Here is a 10,555-nt window from a genome sequence, read left to right on the forward strand (position 1 = left end):
ACGACAACGCCGGCAAGCGAATCTGCAAGGCTGCGAAAACGCACGTTCGCTGTGCTTCCGTCATTCTCTCTCTGTGCAACGGTGTACGAAATACCATGAACAACGTCACAGCGGCAGCGCCACCGCCGCGGAGAAGAGGAAGGCTCGGGAAGCCAAACGTAAACGTCAGCGTCGGCAAGCGCTAATTCAAACGCCTCGACAACCATTGTCTCATAAGCCACATAAGAGAAACGGAAACTCGATGCGCACCCTCCGCGATGCTTTCGAATCCCACCATAGTGGCCCGTAGGGGGAGATGATGTGTAATTTTTCTTTTCTTGTGTACGTCACTGGCGCATGGGTCATTAGACGAAATAAAACACCTTTCACAATATCCCACGTGCGTTCAGACACTTGCCGCGCTTTCATGACGCTGACGGAGGGTCGTGTAGTCATCGTTCAGTGGAATGTAGATGAGTATTTTATCAAAAACAACGCTATATAGGCATTGATTGTCACGGTCATCGTTGTATAGTTCGCGCTGTACTTTTTAGCCTTTTTTTTAATGCACGGGTGCCTTCCGGCTTCGGCGACATCCACGTACTTTCAACAGAATGCTCATTGTAGTTTACAGTGTTTCGGAGTGAAGTGCAGGACCGTTCTTGGATAACCTTTCAAAGCAAAACTTATCAGCGGTGTTGTAATGAAATGAGTTATTAGAGTCATTAGCACAGTAACCATGGGATACATAGGATGCTTTATTTAACGTATATGCAAAACGATATTGAAATTAAGGAATCTTGACATTTTTGTTGCAATACAATATGTGGATGCCACTTGGCACCTTCTGAGTACAAAGCTTTGTAATATACTGTACTTTAATGTTGAAACCCGTGAGTGTGCAAAGCGTTTTACCTGTATGCGATGTGACCTGTGTATGCAGTTGTATAGCTAAGATGGGTCGTTATGTTGAAGCTCACACGACATTTGTGCACACTTCTCAAAAACCTTCCATTATTTTCATTTCGTTTTTAAAATGCGATGAACCGAGCTTTACGCAACATTTGTGCGATAAGGCACAAGTACTAAGTGCAGTTTTTTTTCTTGCTGTAGATGTATTTCGCCTGCATTTAAAGGGACTGTCTGCAGCTCGGAAAATATGTTTTGACTGTGGTGAAAATGACAAGATCGTTCGTCACATCGGCGGCAACGAGCATGTTTTTGCCCCATAAAAAGGAATTATATCTTTAATTTCATGTTGAAAATCGTGAAAGAATGGCCACTAGCGTCACCCAACAGCGATGTGGTGAATGTACTGGTAGGACAAGAAATCCTCGCAGGTAGACTCATTCTGCATAAAAACAAACATGCAAAACTTGAAATTGTATTTTACGCACTTGAGGCAGCTTTCGGTTGCGTCAGAGAGTAATATTGTTTTTTTTTCACGCATCCAAAAAGGCGCCCGGTGGCGCTGCTTCCTGCGCAGTCTTCGATTTCGTCTGCTTCAACTCATGCGCTTTGCCATGCGGCTCTCCGCGCTGGTCGTACTGTGCCGCTGTATTGTTGTTCGGATGTCTCACATGTGCTGCGCTGTGAAGGCGTGCATTTATCGTATCTTTTTGACGACTCAAGTTGGCTTGGATTGCGGCAGCAGTGCTAAAATAAACTCATAGACTGCGATTACAGCAAAACAAGTGTTCTGTAATCGTATAATAAGGCTTCATTCAACCGCTAGCGCGCTGAAAAATACTGTTACATGCATTACATTCGTGTTCATCGAAAATAATTTAATCCTACAGAAACCACATGTGCTTTCGGTTTTAATTTTTACTGGCACTACAATCGCCATCGCGTCCACCAACCAGTGTTGTGGGCATGTTTCACGCCACTAATAATATCTGGGGTTTAACGTCCCAAAACCACTATATGATTATGAGAGACGCCGTAGTGGAGGGCTCCGGAAATTTCGACCACCTGGGGTTCTTTAACGTGCACCTAAATCTAAGTACACGGGCCTCAAACATTTTCGCCTCCATCGAAAATGCAGCCGCCGCGGCCGGGATTCGATCCCGCGACCTTCGGGTCAGCAGTCGAGCGCCATAACCACTAGACCACCGTGGCGGGGCTTCACGCCACTGGAAGAAAACTGAACGCAGATCGAAAATTTTGTTTTAAGAAATTTCTACTCACTTTCTAGAGAAACAGCCGCAAGATTGGACACTTGAGACGGTACGCTTTCTATTGCCGTACAAAACAGAAAAGCGATGAAGGACGGTAAACAGTCCCTTTAACAACGGAAAATTTAAGTTGCTAGGTCGCGGCACGTACATTTTAATTATGAGAACTCCCAATGCATGATAATTAAAACCTTAATTCACCTCAAAATTTCTTCATCGGTATGGTTCGGCTTGGCTTGTCTCGTAATGTGAAATGCGCGACCTTTTTGGGGTATTGTCGGCAAGTCTTCTGGAATTAGGACGAGAAATTTCACCGAGTCGAGAAATCAAAGGAGGCATCCGAAGATGAATGAGAAGCCACATAGTCCACCATAAATAGAGTTAGAAAGGTATCTCTAAGCAAGCAGACGTTCCTGAACAATAGAAAAACGACATCATTGACAATGCCGAAACCTCCGTGAAATAAAAAACGGCGGCGAAATTTTAGGACATGTGCTTTGTAGTTGTCTCTAAATAAACACACATCAATTGAAGCTTGCCCGCAAGAACAAATATTGGGGCCGAATGCCCGTATCTGCACCGTTATGATTCCCGGTGTGTTTTAGCGCCTTTCATAATGAATAAATCTCACAAATCGGCACTCTTCAACCTCTAAGCAATTCCGAGTCATCGAGGTAAGGAAATAAAAAAAAAATGTAAGAAAGGTGAATAGAAAAGCACCACTTTCAGAGCGACTCTTTTGATGCCGCGATCCTTAAAGCTGAAAGCGGTGTTTATACATTTATTTCGCCAATTTTCTACACGACAACACGCACATCGGGCCTCAGTTGTTTCTCACTTTATACGACACAGGAAAGCACTTTAGCGACAGCTTAAAGCCAGGAATGTAGACAAACGCTTCTGTATGTCATTGATTGTTGTTCTTCCCGCGGGGAATTCACTTTGACGTTGCCGGTCTTGTGAAAATCGGAATGTCTTCGCGCTAAATCTTTTGAACAATAAACAGGCTTTGTCTCTTACCGCACTCTTTCTCTTCGCCGCCCTACTCTTTGCTCTTTCATTTCTTCGGCACTGTTTGGATTTCGCACCTGACAAGCGATCGCAATTGTTCGAGGCGCTTCGCGAAGTGAACGTCAAGGGCAATTTGCCGCTTTTGAAACGCGACAACATCGAAAATGGCTGACTGTTGTTAGAAGCAGCAGGGAAAAGTCTAAAGCTTTCGGTACTTTGTTTCTACGAAATCTGGTGTGAAATGCACAGATAGATAGGTGTTTTGCCAGAGGCCTCAATTCTATCTTATGCGTACAGGCGCAACATTACGCGAACAGCACAAAATTTGATCTATATGAAGCCGCTGTAGCCTAGGAAAACTGGCTCATACCTACGAAGTGCACTGGCCGCAGTGTAGCTTATTAAATATGGAAAAGTTTCGCTGCAAGAGTTGTAGAAGAATAAGCACTTTTTCACTGCTCTGCGGAAGCTCATGGGCCAGGGAATTTCAGGAATTAGTGTGACACCGGGAGAGCCGATATTATTTATAAGGGGGATGATTTTGTTCTCAAACAGAACAAAGCCCTTCGAGCTATATATTGAGCGAAAAAATTTACGCCATCAAAATTATCATCGTCACTATCACACATTTCGATATGTCATCTAAAATTGAATTACGCTGCGCCAGAGATACCTGTTTAAGCGAATACCACTTCTAAATTGAGGCACTGAATCTATCACTCAGACATCTTATTCGGGCCGTTCTTTCGAAATCTAAGTGAGCCAGAGGAGGGTCTAGTCAGGTTTATCCACATTTTTGTTTGTTATTTTCAATTAGGCTTTTGTTTCTCAGAAATGCGGCGCTTTGAACTGAAGCAAGCGTATAAACAACGATACGTTGAGTAGCGTTGAATTGCTGACCCGAAGGTCGCGGGATCGAATCCCGGCGATGGCGGCCACATTTTTAATGGAGGCGAAAATGCTTAAGGCCCGTGTACTTAAATTTAGGTGCACGTTAAAGAACCCCAGGTGGTTGAAATTTCCGGAGCCCGCCACTACGGCGTCACTCATAATCATATCGTGGTTTGTGGTTGTTAAACCCGAACAATTATTATTATTAGCAGCGTTGCATAACTAGCACGAATTTTCACTCATTATTAGACTATAGGTTAGGCAGGTCATTCAATGCATTAATCTATATACATCGACAAAAGGCAGGCTGAGAAATAAAAACTGCAGGAACGAGATTCAAACGTCGTCTAAGTTTAAAATCGACAGAAATATCTCTAAATGAATCGAAACATTACCGACACTTGCAATTTTTATGGAGCAATAATAAATGCTTTCACGTCAATGCGAGGGGACTGAACAAGCTTTCGACGCAGCGTTCCCCGTATAAATTTTTTGCCTTAAGAAATTTGGTTCCTCATTAAGTTATTGATCTTGATACAGTTTGCTATATATAAGAAACAATTGATCACTTTCTTCTTTCTACCTGCCTCCGCAGAGTGTTTCTTATAAGGCGGACCGGTAAACTGGACTTAAATTTCACTCCATAAAATGTTTTGTCTGTAGGAGTCTGTCAGTTTGGTACTTGCCGTGGTGCTCTTGTGACTGCTGTACGCAAATTTGCTGAAGCAACGTTAAGATTGCACAGCTTTTGATACCAATTTCAGGCAACAAACTTTTTTTCCCCTTATCTTTAATGCGTCTCTGTCTCGGCGAAAATTCACTATACATTTTCACATTTCAATTCTTTGTTAACGCAATCTCTTTAAAATCTACAGTGTGGCCAATCCTCCTAGTGGGTATGAGCCATATTTAGTAGGTGACAACAATAACAAAACTGAAATGCAAGTTTACACCTCGGTGTAACGCACACATTATTTTTGCCGGATAATTCATGACAGCATCACGGTTCGGCAAAGGACTAAAACTTTGTTTATATTACTGTTCTCGAATACTAACGATGCAAAACACATCTGTGTCTTGCAGAGGTAAGAATAAACAGGAAGATAGATCGAGAGTCAACGAAGAAGAATGCGGCTCGTCATTAGGCTGCGTGCCACGCAGTAGACGCAGAATGAAGAGTGACTCTGGTGTAAGCGACATCGTCGACAGAATGAAACGTTTGAACGAGCGTCGCCCGGCTGTCCTTTACAGCGTCCCTCCGGACAGCTTCGAAGCTATGTCTGCTGACAAAATCACGGAAGAGGAGTATCCGCGGGTGGGTACTATCAACGACGAGCCCTTCTCCGGGTACTCCAGCGACCTGTCTAAACCGATGCCTCGTGACAGTAACTTCAAGTGTGACAATGTCAGCGCCTACCCGTCAACGGCAAATGCCAGCTCTTCTGCGCCCCGTGATTACGCAGGCAAGACTAAGGGGACGAAGACCAAGGCAAGCGACATCAAAAGCAAACGCGACGAAAGGAGCCGCCGGAAGGTGATCATGATCGCCAGCGGCTGGACCGAAGTCTTCACCACAATCACGGAGGAGCCCACCACGGAGGAGATGATAATTAACGTCCCGTCCTTTTCCTCGAAGCAAACTTCGCGGAAGACGTCCACCCTGACGTCTAAGAGCACCGTCATCGGGAGCTCGACCGAGGCGCCGGCGATGACCTCTGAAGAACCGACGGCGACCACCGCTGAATCGACGACGTCCGGTGAACATCCGTTTGAAACCCTGGAGCCTACGCCACAACGCGGCTTGGTTCGGGGACTGACCCCGTATTCATCGATGTACCAGGACCCCTTGGAAAATGCTTGGAGCGGTAGCCAGTCGACGAGGCTTTACCTGGACACGGGCTCGACTTTGAAGGACACCGGCGAGGAAGTGAGAAGTGGTAGGAGAGATACCAGCGAAACGGCGTCGCCTTTCTGGCCCATTCAACTACAGAACATTGCGTGGATTCGTCGCGTCAAGCGACAGATTGTGGATACGTTCGACATGTTTGTCAACGTTCTTTCGAGTGCTGTTGCGCCTGGAACGTGGACGAGTCGAACGGAGATGACTTCAAGCATCGAACCCTTCGGACTTGACGAAGCCTCTTACGAATGGAAAGGGGATGACAGAACTCCTTGCAAGCCGTACCGTGAACCGTTTCACCCGTGCGACGTGTCGGACAACAGCGTCAGTCCTGAGAGAGGCTCCCTTCTTGTCCTGACCGTGGGATTGTTGGTGGCGACGTTCGTCATTGCCAGCCTGCTATTCGTTCGCTTCCGCTACCAGACCCAACTGCCAGCAGAAAGTGAGGCCAGGTACTTTCACTGGAAAATGAACGTCAACGGGACGCTGTTTGTCGAGAAATCGCGTGACGCTTTTGAAAAAGCCACGGCAGCTGTCGAGGAGACGTTCAATGAAAACGGCGGTGTCTCTGCTATGCCAACGACAGCAATCGACGAAACCTGATTAAGGTTCAAGATTGATTGATGAACTTTGACTCGCTCTAAAGCAGTTGATTTTATACACTTGCAGTGATTTCGCTAAATAAATGACGATAAACATGACGGCACTCCGAATCTACGTGATGTTTATCAAAAAAACTGACATGCTTGGGAAGACACCAATAAAAAACTAAATATGCTCTTTGATAGAGCATCAGACGCGTAATTCGAAGGTTTTGGGTTCGGATCCCATCGACGGAAAGGGTGATATTTTGTCAACGTTCATTCCTTACAAGTTGTATCATAACTATTATACTACCGTCAAAAACAACAAATAATGTACTATATACTTTATCCTCGGCTTAACTGCCTATTGAATTCACTTGGATCTGTCTAAAATTAAAAAAAAAGAAACGAGCCCCTCGAAAAAAATCCCCAGTCTTTATAAATGCCATTTTTAATATATGGTGCTGCCAAAGATCGTGAACGCACAAAAAAAAAACACAAAAAAACAGTGCGGTTGTATCTGTTGATGTGCGTGAATTGAAATCGCGATCTCTACAATGGTGATCGAATGTTCTGCAGAGTGCCGAAAATGACAGACCGATTCGCCTGCTGAGAGTTTGTTCGGTCCAAAAACATGCTCGCTCATTGACATCGTCGGAGCTTATAGAAGCGCGTTTTCATTTAAATATAGTCCACAGGTCTCACCCGGTGCGTGAAATTTTCTGGGAGTACTTCTGAATGTTCTCAGCTCGCATGCAAGTATTTTGCGAACTGCAATTCAAATGCTTGTCTTTAAGCGAATCGATCCAGGTTAAAAGAAGCTACCGCGCACAAGACCGCGGCGAGAGAAATGTTAAACGCACATAACTCGTATGCTTCACGTCATCCTTATGCTTTCCTTTCATTTCACGCTTTTAGCTTCAACCATGGCACACCGGCCTTCGGGCCTGGTAGTTTGGCAAGCTGTCCGCCACGGTGGTAGAGTGCCTACGGTGCCCCTCCGCTGATTGGTTGGTTGGTTGTTCCTAGAGGAATGGCACAGCCCACAACGGGGGATCGGCCACGAATCGTGCGGCAGTAGGATTTGTGAATGAGGGAGGAAAAAGAAATTGGCCGCGTATCTGCGTGCTTCGCTGCAAATGTCGTGTAAAGACGATAGAAGAGGCGCTGTGTGAGATATGGACGCCATCTGGCAATACGTCGGGAAACATGAGTGCTGTGTTGCGTGCTGGTAGTCCCGGCGCAGCAGCAGGCGAAGACCTTTGCAGAAAAACGTCCGCACTCAACGAGTACTCTCCACACACTCTTTTATTTACACGTCGCCTGGGTAAAACAGGAACGCCAGAGCGGCGCCCACAACCGGCAGCCTGAAGGCCGCCCACAACGCTGCTTTTTCATTTTTTAAATATTTTTTTTTTCACCTTTCTTGGCCTTCTCAAAACTAAAGTTTTTCAACACCAACCCATGGCATTCGTACAGTGCAATACAGAACCGAAACCGAAACACAACAATGAGCTCGTGCGAAGGGCACGGAGGAAGGCAAATTTCAGCGCAGTCGCATTTTCAGCTTTGTTGAAACAGCGCTCACTAGACGACGACGAAGTAAAAGAAGGCACAGGACAGGCAGCGCCTGTCCTGTGCCTTCTTTTACTTCGTCGTCGTCTAGTGAGCGCTGTTTCAACAAAGCTGAACGCATACCAACTCGCTCAAGCTTCCATTCTTATGCATTTTCAGCGCAGCTTAAGAAACTAGGGTCCTTAAAATTACGTATGTATGCATTTTCTATTAAAGGAACACGCCACCTAATACTTACCTAGTGATGTTGCACCTCAGATATGCATGATATTTACTTTTTGATCGACAACGTTCACAAGTATGAACAGCCGTACCAGTTCAAGACGGCTGGCCCTTGGGCAAGTGGTTCAACTTTGGCCGAGTGGCTGAATCGAGGGACGTGCCAACAAACAGAAAGACAGACAGACAGACAGACAGAAAGACAGACCAAAATCTCTGCGTTTAAGTTCCCCAAGAAAGACTATCGTCTTTAAAAAACCTGACCAGAATGTCGCGTATTCGATCCCGGCTGCGGCGGTCGGATATCGATGGAGGCGAAATTCTCAAGGCGTACCGTGCGACGTCAGTGCACGTCAATGAAAACCAGATGGTCGAGATTACCGGAGCACTACACTACGGCGTGCCTCATAACCACATTGTTGTTTTGACACGTAAAACCTTAGATACTATTTCAACTTAGAAAGCTAATTTCGTTCCAGCTCGTGCTTGGAAAATCAACGTCGTTCTACAAGCTGCTGTCACGAGCATCCGCGACTATAGCGTCAGCACTTCTCCATCCCTGTCTTCTTTCCTGTCTGTAAAAAGCCGTTTCTCAGTAATAAGCTCCGCGTTTAGCTCTAATGCGTTTTGTTTTACTATTCGCTTTGCCCTTAAACCAACAACATAAATTGGGCGCCAACGCGCCACCATTATAGGGCTGAAATTTGCCACCTGGCGCCACGGATTACAAACGAAAAAAATGAAAAAGAAAGAATCTACACTCCGTGCATTCTGGGGAGATGAAGTGAGCAGTATATTTTGTCGCCTAACGCAGCGGCACTTCAGTGTCAACTGAAGTGAAATAAAAGAAAACGTTATGGTAATAAAGTAGCGTTCAAACATGTCGGCCGCGCCGCCACGACGGTGTCGACGGGGATGCAGGTAATATAAACGTCACGCGTGAGCGAGGTCTCGCTGCAAGTGGCAGCGAGGCGTCAAAATGGTCTGGAAAAGATAACACTAAACTGTCACCGTCAGCACGCCCAGAGATTCGGAAAGAACGAAGGGAAATTGAGGCGACGAAAAGAAATAAAAGAAGCGCCACTCGTGTCGCCGACGTCGAAATCAATGAAGGAGGCGGACTCGGAATTTCATATCAACGCTGTTAGCTCAAGAGGCGGGGCGGACGTGCGCGAGCGCTCTGCAAACGATAAAGAAAACACTTCTCGAAAAATACACTGACTACGTTTGAGGAGTATAACGTGACAAAAGAGCATTTCTTTTTTATCTTCTCTTATCCAGAGCGGGCAGGAATCGAAGAGTCGTTGACTGTCCCGTTTTGACTGCTCCAGAGTATCGTTTCTTCTTGCTTCTATAGTTTTCGAAAATTGGAAGTGTCGTATCTTGATACGTTGTAAAAAGGACGGGTGTCGTAACGACACAGATCAAAGCGCAGGTGTACGGACCTGCACATACAGCGGCAGAATTTTTAAAAGCGTGGGCTACATCAGAAAATGCCGAACTTCCTAGCAGTCACCATCGTTGAATGAACTGTACAACCATTTCGTTAAAATGCGCAAGAGCAGCCCGTTAATGGCAGGAACTCGACTGGCCACATTCACCAACAGAAGGCGTGATGATTTCCTCATGTTCGCGGTGTTCTAGTGCCTTCCAAGATCTTTCTTCTTTTCTTCGTTCCTCCCTCCCTCCATTCCTCTTTCTTTCTTTCTTTCTTTCTTTTTTTTTCTTTCTTTCTTTCTTTCTTTCTTTCTTTCCTTTTCTTTCTTTCTTTCTTTCTTTCTTTCTTTCTTTCTTTCTTTCTTTCTTTCTTTCTTTTCCCACCTAAACTCGGGACGGTGGTTAAGTGAGTAAGGATAACGAAATGTGTTTGGTAACAAAATAGCCGAGTGTAGATAAGGAAGTGGGAGTGAGATAGTGGAACGCCACCAACTTGCATTTTCCCGCACGAGGAAAACAAACAAACAAAAAAAAACACAGAAAAAATCGGCAGATCCCACGCAGTGTGGGAATCGAGGTAATGCAAAGCAGCCAGCAAAGAGCTGCATACATCATCTTGTCTGTCATTGAGGCTAATGAAGTCACTCATGTCATGACAACTAGTTCGCTATATATCGCGAGATTGTCTTTTTTTTTTATTTGCGACATAGACTTGCCCTTAAGGCATAATATTTGTTTTGTATATTTGTCATACATGCATGCCTGTACAATCTGGTATATGC

Source organism: Rhipicephalus sanguineus, chromosome 5 (genome assembly GCF_013339695.2).
Source record: "Rhipicephalus sanguineus isolate Rsan-2018 chromosome 5, BIME_Rsan_1.4, whole genome shotgun sequence".
Classification (NCBI taxonomy): Eukaryota; Metazoa; Arthropoda; class Arachnida; order Ixodida; family Ixodidae; genus Rhipicephalus; species Rhipicephalus sanguineus.